This window comes from Hemicordylus capensis, chromosome 1 (genome assembly GCF_027244095.1).
Source record: "Hemicordylus capensis ecotype Gifberg chromosome 1, rHemCap1.1.pri, whole genome shotgun sequence".
Taxonomy (NCBI): Eukaryota; Metazoa; Chordata; class Lepidosauria; order Squamata; family Cordylidae; genus Hemicordylus; species Hemicordylus capensis.
Window position 1 is genome coordinate 43,417,401 of NC_069657.1, and position 17,149 is coordinate 43,434,549.

The following is a 17,149-nucleotide window of genomic DNA, read 5'->3' on the forward strand; positions in this document are numbered from 1 at the left end:
GCTGGATTGTTTTTCCCTGTAGCAGACTGGCCATCATAAAGTGGCCTCCACCCGGAAGCCAGGTCAGATGCCAAATTGATACTTGTCAAGAAATGTTGTCAGTGCTATCAGTTAATATCCCATGCCATTTACTGACACATTCTCTCTCGGATCCAAATTCCCTTAAGTAATTCAAGGCTAGCAGTGGAGTTATTACTGTTTCTGTTGCAAACTTGCTATTGCACTGCTTGATAAAGAAAATACTGCCCTGCGGAATAGCGTTAATAGGGGAACATAGAAAGGAAGGCTGAGAGTACTGCAGGCAAGCATATGCAATGTTTCCCCTAATGTTCGTTTGGGAGTTCTGTGGGTGGGCTATGGAAGTGTCATTAGTTTCTTTTGTATTGGGGACAATGCAGAACAAGAGGCGATAGGAGGGTTCACTTCTGGGTCAGTGGTTAGAGCCAACAGCTGGTTCTACTTTAGCAAATGTTTAAGATTCAAATACGGACTTTGGGAGGGTCAGACCATGTCTCCTCTAATAGAGCCGTTCATTAGTCACAGCCGCAGTGTGGATTTTAAATCTGATTTTAATTGGAGTTGTCTCCTGAGGAAAGGGGTGATTGGCAGTGATGGCATTGTTGCAAACAAAGCTGCTTTCAGATGTTCCTCCAAACAACTAGTGATCTGTCTGTGTGTTAACTGAGAGTAACTGTTATCTTTTAATCAGATATTCTTATTAAAAATGTCACCTGCCACAGAGCTCTATGCTGCTGGAAAGACAGACCTCGAATGGGCTAAACAGGATTTACAATCCATTCAAATGCCCACGAAAGAAATTTGGATTTAATGGTGCCAGGAGTAAACAACCCCAAGTCATTTTTGGGAGGGCAGTATAGAAATCGAATACATAAATAGGTAATATCTTCAAAACTTTGAAACTGACACGGTTTGATTTAAAAAAGGCTGACTTTCAGAGTGATCAAATGGGCTGACAGTGGGATGGCACAACTTGAGGGAACCTTTTGAGTATATTCAGAGTGTGCTTCCCTCACAGTTCTGATATCAAGGGACGGGTCTCCCCTGTCAAAACATGTAGCTTCCAGGAAGTCTTAAAAACGAGGATGACGGCTGCGACTAACCAATGAGCCTTTTCTTTCCCCTCCCTCCCACTCCCTTCAGGAACAACCAGAAATAAATATTAACCTCCAGTCCAACCCCCTGGCCCAGGCCAGGATTCCCTTGTGTTGCCCTTTATCTCCCTAGGGGCGTGTGTGTGGTGTGGATTTGAAAGCAGCCTACCTGCTGCACAGTTCATCCTCCGCTCCCCCGTCCAGCTTATGCCCTGTCCACGCCAAACAAGCAGGGCGGGCGGAAGCGCAGGCAGGCAAGCAAGCAGCCGCCGGCCGGTCCTGCTCAAGCATGCATAATGCATACCTCCCCACACCACTCCCACACGCAGCCTCGCACACCCAGCGACGCCAAAGGGAGCCCCGGCTTGGCCGTCATTCGGAAGGGACTTGTTAGATTGGCAGACGACGCGCTACAGCGTCTCTCGGGGGGTAAGCGCCGCCGCTGCAGGGCTGAAGGGCTTGCTGTGGGTCGGATGCGGGCGGGGCGGGGGTGGCGGCAGGCAAACACACACACAGGCGGGGCGGGAAGAGACGGAGTGGAGGGACGTATTTGGCTGCAGTGCTCTTGGGACTGTTGTCTTCAAAGTCTCAAACTGAATGTGTAACCGGAGAGCACTCAGGTGGGGGGTGGGCTGCGTTTACGTGGAGTGTGAGCGGCAAACCTCCAAGGATGATGAGACAGCTCTTCAGGGGAAGCAAACTCTTTTGATGCTGCTCTGGTGGAAGTTAGCCCGCTTGTAGAGTGAACTCTCAAGGTGTGGTGCTTTGATTTCCTTCCCCCTCTACACAAGGAAATGCTGTGCTGCCCTTATTAGCACGTGTTTTATTGCAAGGAAGGCCGGGGGAGGTTGCCTGTTGCGTATTTTGGGAGGCTCTGTGGTTTTATTATTTAAAGATGAGAGGTAAAGTAAGAGGCAGGATCTCTCACAGTATAAGAGACTCTGCAAATGAATGCCTGGTGTGTCCTCTGTTCCACCTGTTTTGTGAAACAGAAAATTAACATCAAGAGCAGTTTCTCACAAGTTGCACTTAACGCGGTTTTTAGGTTTCTCTGCATCTGTAACTCATAAATCCTCACACTATCTGGAATGCACTCTGTTTTGTCAAGGTGCGCCATTCTGCCCTGCCTAAATATTGACAAGTAGCATATTCTAAATAAAAGGTGTTCTTGGTGTCATTTGTGAAGACATCCTTCCTGTTGGAGAGAATTCCTTGCAGAGCATTGGGGTTTCTTAAGGCTTCAAGCTAGTACACACGTAGAGGGAAAGGGGTTATGCTGAATTCAGTGCAACTTGCTTCCAAGTGAACATGTGTAGAACTTGATTCTGTGAGCATCATAAATGTGTATAATGTAAATATGTGAGAGAAACAGAGGATAATGTAAAACAAATCAAATCCATATTCTAGCCATAATAGGTTACATTCATTTTATAAATGTGGAGATATTGGAAACGATTTTAATTGCTTTTGAAAATGGCCTAGCTTTGCTTTAATCTTGACATCCAAGACTTGGCTTTTTGTAAGTAGACGAATAGACAGTTCTGTTTAATCAAGTGACTGCATTGTTAGGAGATGTTTACTAAGATGTCTGACTGCTTAATATTTGCTCAAAATGCATTGCCGTGGTATGTGAATGAATAAATTACTGGATTCATAAATGATCTGAACTTTGGAAGCCATGCCTGAAGAAAATCCTTGCTTTGCTGCAAGAAAAGCCGAAGTCTCTTAATGGCATGCCTTTGTGAGAATTTATGGAGGATGTTCATTTGATACCAATTCCCCCTGTTGTTGTTGGGGCGGGGGGGGGGGCTTTGAGCTCCAGCCTACATCTATATATATAATTCTCCTAGGTGTGCCTTTTGAACGTGCGTCCTGGCAGCCCAGCTGATTGGCTGGGCTGCGGGGGCGCCTGATTGGTCCTGGCGCACCCAGGAGATTTGGCTGGCTGGGCGGCTGCGGAGGCAAGGCGGCGGGCCAGGCTGCGGCGGAGGCAAGGCGGCGGCGGTGGGCCCCAGCCCGGCCACAGATGTGAGGCGGAGGGGGGCGGCCCGGCCCAGCCCGACAGCGTGGTGGTGGTGGTGCGGCAGCGGCGGGGCGGGGGTGGCCCAGCCCGGCAGCACGGTGGTGGTGGCAGCGGGCCCGGCGGCGGGTCATAGGCGGCACTCGGCCCCGCGCCGTTACTTGGCCTGGAAACGCAGATGTTCTGCGCCCGGCCCCACTAGTTATCATTAATAGCACAGAAGTTCTGGCAAAGCATTTGTAGAAAGCATGAGGAGTTGAGAATGCAATACAATAAATGATTTCTACTTTGTAAAACCCATATTTTTTTGTTCAAAAATTCAGAATGGAATTATTATTTCTTGTTTATACAGTCAGACAGGTGTTATTGACTTGTTATTGTCAGGTGTTATTGTTTGTTTTATCCAGACATCGAGTCCTTCCCAAGGACCTGGGATGGAATTTTATTATCAATGTTGTTGTTGTTGTTATAGATATCGTCGCCAAATATAGGCTGTTCCCAGTAAAGCTGCTTTTTGTAATTGGCTGATGGTGATTTATGTGGCCCCTATGCTGTTGAGGTACTCTTCAAGGTGTTTTGGAATCGCACCTAGGGCGCCAATTACTACTGGGATTATTTTGGACTTCTTCTGCCACAGCCTTTCAATTTGAATTTGTAGATCTTTGTATTTTGTTGTTTGTTCTATTTCTTTTTCTTCTATTCTGCTATCACCTGGTATTGCTATATATATTTTTTTATTATTTATTTACACAGTCAGACAGGTGTTATTGACTGGTTTGTTTTATCCAGACATCGAGTGGAATTTTATTGTCAGTGTTGTTGCTGTTGTTAGATGATGATGATGATGATGATGATGATGATGATGATGCCCCAAACTTTCATTTCTGGGTAGTTTACAACAAAGCAAAACAAATAGACGAAGTTAAAATATTAGTTAAAACAAAATGCTAACAGAAAAAGTTAAAACATAACAACAGTTTTTAAAACAATACTTTAAAACAGTGTTAAAACTATTAAAAGAATATTTAGTTAAAAGCCTGGGTGAACAGATGTGTCTTTAAAGACTTCTAAAAAGCTGCCAGAGACCAACCTGGCAGCCACATTCTGGACCTACTGTACTAGAATGGAATTTATTTGTAGAATTGTATGATTTGTGTACAAATTCTGCATTTCTATATTTATACTTTTCACTTTGGCCAGACTAATTTCATAACATGCATAATTTGAGCCCGTCAAATTATGGTATCCACTTTAAAATTATGCAATGTTACTGAAAATAATTGTGAGGTCCCTTTTAAAAATTGCCCTTAGAGAAGCTCAAAATTTATTCCAGAAGACTAGCTGTGTGTGTGGTAGCAAAAAAGAAGCCAGTGTTTTTATAATATATTAGTTATGGAGAGGGGTGTGTATGTGTACGTATACGCATACATATATACCCCTCCCGGTCAGGGTTGCCTGTCTTGGAGAAAGTAGTGATGGTGATTTCCTCTCTACAGTATAAGAGGTGTTTTTATGGCTGCATAGAGAATTGTGGAATTGTACAACAGCCTTGTCCTCGGGGGCTCACATAATTGTTAAGACTAGGTTCTCAAGTGAGTTACCAGCAGAAATAGTTCAGTACTCACAGATATCAGACATCTCCCTAGCTGCTGCTCCTCATCTGCCGTTTTTTGGTGGCACGGCCCTTGGCTCACCATGGGCGACTCCTACCACCCTCACTGATGCTCTTACTGCCCTTAGTGCTCCTGCCAGCACCTCTCAGAAGCAGAAAGGCCCCATTCCTGTCTGCAAAGGGGCCTTTTTTCCACTTTTGAGAGGCCTGGAGAGCCACTGAGGGAGTAGCAATTAGGGTGGCCGGTGGGAGGAGGTGACAGGCTAGCAAGATGCCCCCAGATGGTACTCATCTGAGCATTTTTTAAAAAAAACATTTGGGGTACTCTTTTACAAATTTTTGATGTATCTAAGTGCCCCTAATGTTCCTCCTTTAGATAGTTCCCACAGATGCCTTGTCATCTCTGGGGTTTGCCTCTGAGGGAGATGTTGGAGATGCCTTCTTTAAAATGTTGTTACAATTCAAACACATGGACTAGAATGCTTCAGATCTTAGCTTCTTTCTCAGAACTCAAGGCTACCTCTGAGTGGAAGGTGAAGTGGATGCATCTTGAATCTGGTGTCCATGCATGGTATATATGTGACCATGGAAACACAATGCCAGCACACTGTTACATAGGAAGCTGCCTTGTACAGTGTCAGACCATTGGTCCATCTAGTCCAGTACTGTCTACACAGACTGGCTGCAGCTCTTCAGGGTTTCAGGCAGGAGTCTTTCCCAGCCAGCCCTACCTGGAGATGCTAGGGATTAAAACTGAGACCAGCCTCATTCCTGTATATAATAGTAAATGATACCAAATGTGTTTGATATGGGTCTGTAAAGCATGATGAGCCTAAGCCATCCTTTCAAGGTTCTCTTTCATCCCCCCCTTCCTTGTCTCTTTTACAGCCATCTCATAGCTTATAGGGTCCTTTTGTGGCCAGACACATAAAGACTGAAATATTCTCAGGAATGCTAATCTAGCAGTTCTTCTGTTCTGACTTGAATGTTGGAACTCCTATAACAAAGGGTAGCCCAGGTGTCCCAACTTTCAGAATCTGCAAGAGCGCTTCTAACAGACTGTACACAGTAGAACATAAGTTTGATTTTCAAATGTTTTTATTCTGTTATCTATAGCATGGCAACAATATTTAGCAAAATATATTCTGAGTGTTATTAGAAAAATAAATGTCTTTCGAACTTGGTTTAGTCCCAAAGAAATCAATTAAAATGTCTACAATACTATTATACTGTCTTATTTGTAGAATGTAGTTGGTCTCTTTCTATTCTTGTGGAGTAAAATACATTTTAGTTTGGGGGAAAACAAAATATATAATAGTACAGTTTAGCAAAGGATAGTCACAACTAAGCTAACATCCTATGCTTGAGATAAATTCCTTTCAAACACAGTGGGACTGATTTCTGAGTAAATGTGTGGCATAACCTGGGTTAGTAGGGCTGGTGATAGTTTATTCAAGTCAGGGTCAATAGCTTTCTGTTAACTTGAAGCAGAATTCTTGGGCTGATGCCCCTGGCTTTGGAATTAGAGCCAGCTTAGTTTTTAGACTATCCGAAAATCGAAAATCACTTATAAATGATGTTCTTGGATTTGATATTTTGTCTGAGTGGATTGAAATCCTCCTTTCATTGTTTAGATTAAGGCCCCAAACTGGCTGAGGAAACAATTAAATCAAACCCCTCAAATAAAATAAAGGCAGCCAACCTCAAAAAACCAATAGAGGAACAAATTCAGTAATAAAAAACAGTTGAAACAAAGCAGGTTTCACAATCTTTCTGAAGGTTGAGAGGATGGGAGCCAGTTGGAGCTCTAAGGGGAAGAAGTTCCACTGCTGGGGAAACTCGAGCCCACATACCCACTAGCCTAGCCTTAAGTAGAAATAGGACATGGCCATGGAGTAGAGTCTCTTGAAACAATCTCAGTTGGTGGGCAGACTTCTGTGGGAACAAGTGGTCCTTTTTAGATACACCAGATCCAAACCAGGTATGGCTTTCAAGGTGATAACCAGTATGTTGAGTTGTGTTTGGAGATAACAATTAGCAAGGCAGGTGAGACTATGGCAGGAGAAGCTTCAAGGGTGTGCAATGTACTATCCTTTCATTCCCTGGAAGCAAGGTCCAGTGGAGGAGTTCAGCTGCAACACATCAAACTGTCCCCCTCAGCATTTGCAGCTATCTTCTTAAAATCTAGCTCTAACTACTGATATAAGCAGTACAACACCATGGGGAGGCAGTTCTTCCTCCTTGTAAGAATTGGCTCATAACACTGAAGCAGACTGTATACTAATACAACTGGCACTAAGAGACCACCAGAGCTCTGTGAGAATTTGACATGTTTCTAGCTGTTTTCCGCTTCGTGTTTCATGGCTTATGGTGTGTCCCCAAACCAGCCATAACAGATTCATCTTCTGTTTCTGGTGTTGGCCCATGTTGTTTTCCTTTTTTTTTTTTTTTAAACCGCATCTTCTCTGTTCCTGTGTAGAACAGAGAGAACATCAAAGAGCTATGCACTCCTTCGTTAAGAGACTTTTGCTGTGGGCTGGACAGGGATTTAGAATTGATGGGCTCATAGAACCAAGCGGCAATTTTGCCAATGAATCTTGTTTGCCTTGCTGCTATAGCAACAGGTTGAGAGTTTTTTTTCCTCTTGAGTTGCACAGAAGAGCCTTCTTTGAAGAAGGCCTGTTGTCTGCAGCATAATTGTTTCCCCCCTCCAATTAAGCATCATCTTCACCCTGGATATAAAACAGAGACTTAAAAGAGATGAGGGAAATTTCAAGAGAAGGAGGCTGTGATAAAGGAACTCCCCTAATGTATATTGTAAGTGCAGGGGAGTGTCTCCTGCCTCAAAAAGACTGAGATGAAGACAATGCTTGTCTGAGCTGTCTGGCTATTTTATTTAGTCAATCAAGTTATGATGTAGACTGCAGTGTGCAGGTTGGCTGCTGAAAAGGCACAGCATTTTGAGCAGAAGGTCATCTCCTTTTTTAAAGCTGAAATTTATGCTGAATGGTTTGACAGGTTATCTAGTTCTTCATCACCTGCTTGTCTGTATAAGGTCCAATTCCTAATGTCTGTTCTCACATTTAATGCTTCCTGAATGCTGAGATCCTCTTGAGAAGCCATTCTCTGGGTACCCCACCCATCTAAGGTAAGGCAGTTGGCAACTGGGAAAAGAGCCTTTTAGATGGTGGGGTCCCATTTCTGGAAATCTCTCTTCAGAGGCTTGCCTAGCATCAACCCTTCTGTCCTTTTGGTGCTAGGTAAAGACCTTTTTATTTACCCAGGCCTTTGGGTTTATTTTTGTTTTAATCTGCTCCACATTTGTGTGGTGTTAGGTTGTGTGTGTTTTTTAAAGGCTTTGTTCTATTTTAATCACTGTAATTTAAAAAAAATCTTTAAAAAATTTAAATAGTTTTTATTTTGTAAACTCTGCTGGGAGTTTGTGAACTGAGTCGTGGGTGTTAAATACCATGAGTAATATGTGCAGCATGATAAATGTGGGTATCCTAACATCATTGTGGCAGCTGCAGGTGGCAAGTCATTTTGCGTGAAGTGGCACTCTCTGGAGTTCCGGCAATATTTCAACTCCTCTTCTGGAGGAATATGGTATAGTGGCTTTTAGATGACCAGAACTGCATGGAGAGCTGCTTGCACAAACAGCTTGTCATGTGGAGTTGCCTCCATGCTATAAACCAGCACATCTGAGTGAGTTGAAGATGAAAGTATACAAGCCAAGTCTTCCAAAAAGCATCAACTTCAGCCCTTCAGCTTTTGTTGGACTACAAGGGATGGGGCCATAGCTCAGTGGTAGAAGAACATCTGCTTTGCTTGCAGTAGGTCCCAGTTTCACACCCTGGCATTTTCAGGTAGGGCTGGAAAATACCACTGTCTGAAGCCTTGGAGAGCCATTGCCAATCACTGTAGATAATACTGAGCTAGATAGACCAATGGTTACTTGGTATAAAGCAGCTTCCTCATTCTTGTCATCCCCAGCCCAGTGGCCAATAGTCAGGGATGATGGGAACTGTAGTCCAACAACTGTTGAAGGACCTTAGTTGTGCAGCTCTACTCTAGGCAGTTCATTCACTCACAAAGTGCTATTGCAACTGCCTGCCAAACCTGTGACTTGGTTTGAGACCTTTTTGAGTGTGCTCCTGAATCAATTGATTTTGTTCAGTATTTGTGTTTGATTTAATCATTCTTACCTTTATGGTGAGTTTATTAATATTTGCTTTTTGGAGCTGTACACTTTTTTCTTTTTTCTTTTGCTGTGTGCTGCCTTAACTGCTGTTGCAGAAAAGTGGTATACAGGAGAACCTCCATATTTGCAGACTCGCCATCTGTGGTTTTGCTTATCGGCAGACTGACATCCAACCTTGGCATACGCAGAAAGAACCTGGCCCACAAGGGGTTACTTTCACATATCTGCTGGTCAGAGGCAGCCGGAAATTACCATGGAGGTCATTTCCGGCTGCCATTTTGTGAAACAGTGCCATTTTGCAGCTCCTTTACTTTAAAAACTCATTGAAAAACTACAGAAAAATACCAAAACCCGGACTATTTCTGACTTCTGGTGCGCATTGCTGGATCGCTGGAGGCCCGCAGAGCACAGTAAGGCACTTTATTTTGTCCTCAAGTTTTTTCAGGCCTCTAGGAACCTATCCCCCACAATCCCATTGCTCCAGTGATTTAGTATTTGTGGTTTCCGTATCCACGGTAATTGCAGAGAACGGAATCCCCATGAATACTGGGGATTCCGTATATTTTGTAAAATAAGTGGAAAGCAGCCTTTTAGAACTGCCTTGTAAGACTTTGCTGTTGAATGCCAGATCAGGGAGCATTTGAAATGCTAACTGCATTAAAAAAAACATGGTAGTCAAACAGTTTATATCATGTGTTGAGTCACTGATCTTCAGCCAAGATTGTAACCCAAGGAGCAACAGGTCCCCATAGTGCTTAAAGGAAATGAGCTGGTTTTGTTTGTGGTGTGAAATGGGGAAGGAAGCATGGATTTCCTGTTCCCTTCTCGCCATGCAATCTCAGGATCATTTTCAGATCTTGTTGTCCTATCATGAATTGCTCATGGTTGCCTATGCAGTTCTTTTTGTTCTGAATTGTAGGCTTAGTGCCTAGCATTTATCAAACGTCCTCCCCATCTGTGTGGCCTCTAGGAGAAGATGAATGTGAAATGTGAGAGGAAACTACCTCTTCCCTAATTCCGTTTTGTGGATTTCTGTGAAGTGACCCCTCGTAACCCAGTGAACTTGGATGGCCCTATTTGCACACAAATACAGGGGAACCAAGAAAATCCAAGTGACGGCTGAAAGATAACAGACTAATACTGGCTTCTGTTTATTTCCTGCAATTGTGAATAGTTTCATTTTGCAGCTGAGTCTGTAGGATGAAGGTCTGTTTATCTGATTAATGGGAGTATCTGTCAGAGGGGATCTAAACTAAAGCAAGAAGATCCCTTGTACTTAAAAAGGATGGCCAGTGGATGAATACCTTCCTTGTTATAAGTGATGCTTCATGAACATACATGTTCTTGGCTTCCTTTTGTGTGTGTGTGTGGGGGGGTGTACTGGGGTCTGGGCTGCAAATATGTTAGTAACTACAAATGGAATGTGGTGTTTTTGGAATCTGAAGAGTCACAGATTTCCAAGGAGGGGGAATCTTGTGCTACACAAAGTGTGGTCCTCCTAGACTGGATTGCTCCATGACCATGTCCACTTACAGATGTGGAAAGCAGGCACTTAATCTGACCTTGGCGATGTGTCAGGGAAAGGGAGAACCTCCCATGTACTACTTGTACACTGACCTTGCAGGTTACCAATGTGAGCTGTACTTCAACAAGGTTCGTTTAGTGATCTTTAGATTGCAGCCTGCTCTGGAGACTGGGGAGAGATAGTCTTCTCAGAGTACTAACTGATTGCCAAGATATTTAGGACCAACAAAGGAAGTACTTGTTTACACTTCATAATTAACCTATGGAATTCTCTGCCACAAGATGTAGTGACAGCCACCAGCCTGAATGGCTTTAAGGGGGTTTAGATAAATTCATGGAGGGTGGGTCTGTCAATGGCTATTAGTCTGAGGGCTATAGGCCACCTCCAGCTTCGGAGGCAGGATGCCTCAGAGTACCAGTTGCAGGGGAATAACAGCAGGAGAGAAGGTGTGGCGTTGGCTCTTCCCTGTGGGCTTCCCAGAGGCATATGTTAGGCCACTGTGAGAAACAGGATGCAGGACTAGATAGGCCTTGGGCTTGATCCAGCAGGGCTGTTTTGTCCTTATATTCTTAACTCTGACAGCCATTGATCACCTCCCTACTGTCAGAGGGCTCTAAAGGAGGAGATGGAGAGAACTGGAATCCTGAACCACTATAGGAAGCAGTTAGTGATTCAACTGACCTGCTTAGTGATGGGCAACCCTCACATCAGGTTGTTTCTGAAATAAGCTAAGCCATTTTTCAAAGTGACTAGTGGTGTGGTGTTTTTTTAAGAGAATTATTTTACGCAGGAGTGATGCTACATCATCACATAATGCTGTTCTAGGGCATCCAGGTAAAAGAAATTGTGGCAGCCACTATGGCAAGCACTGATGCTGTCTGGGGAGTTTCAGGCCTGAAATGCCCACCCCTAGTTTTGTTGCCTGCCTATGATGTGATAAAGCTTAGGGATCATTATTTCTTTGGGGGACAGGGAGGAAACACAATCTAGAAAGGCCTTGTTTTCCAGGGGAGCTTGTCTCGTTCTGAGGTCACACTGTCAGAGAGAGCAGAGATGAGGTGGTGATGGATGCCCTTTGTTGATGGACTTTGCAAACAAGGCTCTGGTGTTGCAGTGTCTATAGCTGCGATGCTGGGAAGTGTTGTCAGTATGTTTGTTCTAAACTGTGACTATCTCTGTTACTTGGCACAAGCCAATTTATTTTCCTCTCTCCTGTATCTCGCATTTATATCCAGACTCCTCCTTGCTTAGATATACTCCATCCCACTAAATCTTCTTTTAATTTACCTTTGTCTTTGCACTTTTAAACAGAGAGGTAAGGACCTGAGTGTGTGTACGCACAAGTGCATGCACGCACATACACATGCAGTACATGCAGACTAGGACTGATCAGTTCTGTTATCTCTCTCATCTCCATATAATTGTTAACAATAGACACTTTAACAAGTGTATTCATGGAATATAATTAGAAGTTATGATTACTGTTCATGGTATGTTTGACCTATGTTTGTGTTTTCACAAACAGTTAAGAATTCTTAAATCAATTAAAAAAACACCCACACAATTATTTTTATCTGCCCTGGCCTGTACACTACAAAAATGGTGGAGGTATTGTCACTCACACATGTACATGCATACAGACACTGTACACATGAACATAATGTCTGAATAGGGTTTGAGAGCTAGTGTGGTTTTGTGGTTCTGAGTATTAGCTTTGGATGAGAAATCTCCACACTGCCATGCAGCCCACCTAGCTAGGCATGGTATGCTAAAATGCAAGTATTGGAGCCTAATGCCATTTATTTTTAAGAACGGCTGTTTATTTTTAATTTGTAGAAACTGTTGTGGGGGGCAGGGGATTGAGCGAGGAGCAGCAGTAGGGAGAGCAGGTACTCAAGCTTTTCCCTCTCCCCAATGACCCCATGCAAGCAGCTTTCCTTGGTGAGGATTAAATGCATGTTTGCCCCCCCCCCACTGACATACATTTAGACATACAGTGAGAAAAGGTGCTAGGGGAGGTTGTTTGAAATGGAGAAACCAGTTAATGTCCCCGTCCCACACCTCACTGCTTCACTCTGTCACCCTTCTCAAAGCAGACTTTCGGAAAGAACGTGTAAAGGCTCTGATATGTTTTTATGAGAAACTTGTATTTAGCTACTATATTTAGCTGACCTTGGGCAAGTTGCTATCTCTCAAGCTAATCCTACCTCACAGGATTGCTGTACATAGATTTGTGTTGGCACCTGCAAATATTTTGGAAGGAAGCATTTATTTAGTATTCGTGGTTAACACTTCTGCTATTGGTGACAGCATCTAGGGTAGCTGATCATGACTAAGCACAATTTAAATTAAAGATAGTGATTAACTTAAATCCCACTAATTTCAATGAGACTTAGTCATGAGTAGCTTTGCCCAATATGTACATTTTCTTTTGTGTTCCCACTATCCTTCGTTCTCAACTTGTTGATTTGGCTCATTGTACTATGGGAAACACCTATATTGGGCAGCAGCCATATAGGAAAGGTGCAGAAAGGCATCATCTCACACTGCACGGGAGGAGGCAATGGTAAACCGCTCCTGTATTCTGCCAAAGAAAACCATGGGGCTCTGTGGTCGCCAGGAGTCAACACCAACTTGAGGGCACAACTTATCTTTACTTTTTACTTTAGCCATTTTCTGTATTAGGACATGCCACTTCTCAGTCCAATTCATGCATCCAATGAAGCATTATCATTCTGATTGATAATTTATCCCACTTTTCTATAATAAAATGCTCAGACTATCAATAAAACAGATAAAAATAAAGGGTTGTCACAATGAAAGGAAAAAAGCAGTGGATAAAATATACAATGTAACAACAGATAGGAACATAGGAAGCTGCCATATACTGAGTCAGACCATTGGTCTATCTAGCTCAGTATTGTCTTCACAGACTGGCAGCGGATTCTTCAAGGTTGCAGGCAAGAATCTCTCTCAGTTTTATCTTGGAGAAGCCAGGGAGGGAACCTGAAACTCTCTGCTCTTCCTAGAGCGGCTCCATCCCCTGAAGGGAATCTCTTACAGTGCTCACACTTCCTGTCCCCCATTCATATGCAACCAGGGTGGACCCTATTTATCTAAGAGGACAAGTCATGCTTGCTACCATAAGACCAGCTCTCCTCTCCACTATAAAAATATAGTGGACTCCACTATAAAAATATAGTGGACAGTAGAAACCTAGGCTTCCAACAAATTGAAAGTTTGCGGAAAAAGAAGAGTTCTTGCACCTTAGCAGACAGAAGACCACCAGAAAAGGGTCGGGGTGGACCCTCAAATCTCGGCATGGCTACAGAAAAGACCCTCTTCTGAATTTAAAAAAAAATGTGGTTAAGGCATTGATGGCATGTCTATGTCATAGGAACATAGGAAGCTGCTTTATACGGAGTCAGACCATTGGTCCATCTAGCTCAGTATTGTCTACACAGAATGACAGCGGCTTCTCCAGGGTTGTAGGCAGGAGTCTCAGCCCTGTCTTGGGGATGCTGCCAGGGAGGGAATTTGAAACCTGCAAGCATGCAGGTGCTCTTCCTAGAGCAGCCCCATCGCCTCAGCAGAATATCTTACAGCACTCACATGTAGTCTCCCACTCGAATGCAACCAAAGCAGACCCTGCTTAGCAAAGGGGACAATTCAAGCTTGCTACCACAAGACCAGCTCTCCTCATTCCATTTGGTGTTACATATAAATAAAAGACAAATGGAAAAACTAGGGATGTATGAGCATCTCTCTTCTCATCTCAAAATACAATAGGGTTTCGAATGTTCAGCAACTATCTCCCTTCCCCAGGCAAAAAACCCAAACACCTGAGGGCCTTCTCTTGTGTCGATGAGAGTCCCCCCCCCCCCGCTCTGCCTGCTACTCCCTTCTCAAGGAAATGGGGGGTTGTCTTGAGAAAAAGTGGGATTGGGAGGGAGGCCACAGCACAAAGGGGAGCTGTTAATGTCTTGAGTTGGGGCCTCTATATTCAAACAGGGGGTGTTCAAATTTTTAATCCCCCTTCTGAATACTTGCCCCATTTCTGCAAAAAAACAAAACTCTGTACTTTGAGGGGAAAGATTCTACGACTGCTGTAGTCATCAGAGATTTAGCCTGGGTTGTGAGTTGCAAGGGAACAGGTTCATGTGTGGATTGGTAACTGGTTGAAGGACAGGAAACAGAGTAGGAATAAATGGACAGTTTCACAATGGAGGAAGGTAGGAAATGGGGTCCCCCAGAGATCGGTACTGGGACCAGTGCTCTTTAACTTGTTCATAAATGATCTAGAAGTTGGAATAGCCACCAAAGTGGCCAAATATGCAGATTACACTAAACTATTTAGGGTAGTGAAATCCAAAACAGATTGTGAGGAACTCCAAAAAGATCTCTCCAAACTGGGGAACTGGGCAACCAAATGTCAAATACTGTTCAGTGTAAGCAAGTATAAAGTGATGCACGTTGGGGCAAAAAACACCAACTTCACATAAACATTAATGGGATCTGAGCTGTTGGTGACTGACCAGGATTGAGATCTTGGGGTCGTGATGCACAGCTCAGTTAGCAGCAGCTCTGAAAAAGGCTAGTTCCGTGTTAGGAATCATTAGGAAGGGGACTGAAAATAAAAATGCTCATATTATAATGTCCTCATACAAATCTATGGTGCAGCCACATCTGGAGTACTGCGTACAGCTTTGGCCACCGTATCTTAAGAAGGATATTGTAGAACTGGAAAAGATGCAGAAGAGGGCAACCAAAATGACCAGGGGCCTGGAGCACCTTCCTTATGAGGCCAGGCTACAGCATCTGGGGCTCTTTACCTTGGAAAAGAGGCACCTATGGGAAGACATTGGGAAATTTAGGACCGACGAGGAAGTACTTTTTCACACAGCACATAATTAACCTATGGAATTCCTTGCCATGGGATGTGGTGATGGCCACCAGCTTGGGTGGCTTTAGAAGGGGTTTAGACAGATTCATGGTGGACAGGTCTATCATTGGCTACTAGTCTAGTGGCTGTGGGCCACCTCCAGCCTCAGAGGCAGGATGCCTCTCAATACCAGTTGCAGGGGAGCAACAGCAGGAGAGAGGGCATGCACATACCTCTTGCCTGTGGGCTCCCCAGAGGCATCTGTGTGAAAGAGGATGCTGGACTAGATGGGCCTTGTGCCTGATCCTGCAGGACTGTTCTTATGTGTGGTAGGGGTCACACATTTCAGAGCATTGTACTAATCAACTCATTTATGGATCATTTCCCAGATCAGCTCCCTCTTCTGCAATTTCTTCACCAATGTTCTTTCTTAGCTATTTCCCAGAACCATTTTCTTACAACTGGGTGATGCTTGCAAATGAAAGAACGAAAAATGGAGGGTTCTGCAACTGAAGATAAGAGAAATATCAGCTAGTGCAAATGAAAAACCTTCTATGACAGAAAAATATTTAATGAGTAATCTGAATGCATTTCAAGCTGACACACTTCATCTGGAGGGGAAAGAGAACGTCTTCAATATGCCTGGAAACCTAAAGGTACCTCTTGTCTCAACTGCCAGTTTTGGGGATTTTTCAATAAATATTTTTCTGGCATGACAAGTTTTCATTTGCATACATTCTTTGCATCAGCTGATTTTTTTTTAAAACTTTTTTATGCTTGGGGTTCTCATTAAAGGTAAAGTGTGCTATCAAGTCGATTTTGACTCCTGGCGCCCACAGAGCCCTGTGGTTTTCTTTTGGTAGAATACAGGAGGAATTTACCATTGCCTCCTCCTGCGCAGTATGAGATGATGCCTTTCAGCATCTTCCTATATCGCTGCTGCCCAAAATAATACCAGTGGGGATTCGAACCAGCAACCTTCTGCTTGTTAGTCAAGCATTTCCCTGCTGCGCCACTTAAGGGTTCTTATTACCCTCTAAATAATATGTAGAAAAAGGCTCTATTTATCCTGTTCTGATTTGCTACAATATAAAGTCTTTGGCTGGTTCTAAACTTTTTTGCAAGCAAACAAAAAGTAAACTAAATCTCTCAATCTGAGCAAAATTCCCATGGTAATAGCTTTGCTGTTTATGGTTCTGTGCACTCTCTCTGGTTGCAATAAACTATACACTGGTCTGTTCTGCCTGTCATTTTTGGGATTGCTGTTCATATTTATGCTGCCTGTATCTAGCTTGGGTAGACAGTAGCCTGGTGATAACTTGATGAGGGAAGAGAGATGAAAAATGCTGCTTCCACTTACCTATATTAATCTCATACCTAGCAGATTGCAACCGTTGATGTAGGAAAACCAGGGTTGCTGAAAGCCTGTATAGAGACACAAAACAGTTTTGTTTTATGAGGTAACTTCCATTCTTTGAGCACTTGCAAGCAGAGATTCGTTTGCACCATACAATATATGTTTGGATTATGGAACAACCTATGCTCAGATCTTTGTTTGCATCACCATAAACTTGTGGATGATTCATCATATGCTAGAGCTGTAGGCCAGCTTATGTTAGACACCTTCAAAACCTTGAAGCAGGGGTTGGCCAGGAAACATGTTGAACCATTCAAAAAACCATTGTGCCTGTAGATACCCAACACAAGACTACTTAGGAAAGTTGCCTCATGGAATCCAAAACACAATTTAGTTTGCATAGCCACCCTTTGGTACTGCTCTAGCAAACATCTTAAATA

The 17,149-nt window shown here is 43.5% G+C and overlaps 1 protein-coding gene across 6 annotated transcripts in view; it reads left to right on the plus strand.

Moving 5' to 3' along the window:
- STON2 (stonin 2) overlaps window positions 1-17,149 on the plus strand; it is a 103,273-nt gene that overhangs the window by 57,415 nt on the left and 28,709 nt on the right. The gene's annotated exons all lie outside the window — the stretch shown is intronic.